Here is an 800-nt window from a genome sequence, read left to right as displayed (position 1 = left end):
CAGATCGACACTCTGCTGTTCATAATGTTTACAGAGACACCCTACAACTATCTTGGTACGAAAAAAAAATATTTACCTTGGCATGATTTCCATGTAAAGTTGAGAATTTTCCTTTCAATATCTGATTCAATTTTGGTAGGGATTGCACTGAATCTACAGTATGTTTTTGGTAGGATTGTGAGGGATGAAGTCATGTTTTAGGTTTAAATTTCTGTGTTATCATCTATGCTCATACCTCCCTGAATGCACCCAATCTTGTCTGATCTTGGAAGCTAAGCAGGGTTGGGCCTGGTTAGTACTTGGATGGTGTTCCATCAGGGAAAACTGGGTGCTTTTTTTTTTTTTTTTTAAAAAAAATTGTGCTATCTTCTGATACATTTTTCAATTCTTTCTTCAAAGGCCTTCAATTTTTATTGTACTACCACTGTTTTACTTATTTGTAATGGTTGACATTGTTAATGTCAGATCAGTAGCATGAAGTAGACAGAAGTGCTGAAGATCTATTTAAATTTTGCATGTTTTATGACTTCAACTTGATGTACTACACATTTTATTTACTCCAATATCAGAAAATACAACTACTTATCTTCACCTCCCTGAACAAAAATCTTACCATGTTCCATAACTAAGAGACAAAACTTTCAAAATTATTCTGTCAGTATAGCATTTTGTGCTTGGATGATAGAAGGTGGCAAACTAGATTCATCTTGGTTGTAGAAGTAATTACTTTTCTTGTTTAGTGCATGTTCTAGACTGGTATTGATAGGGAAAATGATAAATGCATATGGAAATATAGACTG

At 33.8% G+C, this 800-nt stretch overlaps 1 pseudogene; it reads left to right on the top strand.

Annotated features, from left to right (window-relative positions):
* The first annotated feature begins 221 nt into the window (after positions 1 to 221).
* On the top strand, positions 222 to 340 carry LOC126503169 (uncharacterized; annotated as a pseudogene).
* Positions 341 to 800: the final 460 nt, after the last annotated feature.

The sequence above is a fragment of the Alexandromys fortis genome, unplaced genomic scaffold (genome assembly GCF_014885135.2).
Source record: "Alexandromys fortis isolate MF-2015 unplaced genomic scaffold, M_Fortis_MF-2015_v1.1 scaffold_43, whole genome shotgun sequence".
NCBI lineage: Eukaryota > Metazoa > Chordata > Mammalia > Rodentia > Cricetidae > Alexandromys > Alexandromys fortis.
Note: the sequence above shows the minus strand (reverse complement) of the source record. Positions and strands in the feature narration are given on the sequence as shown.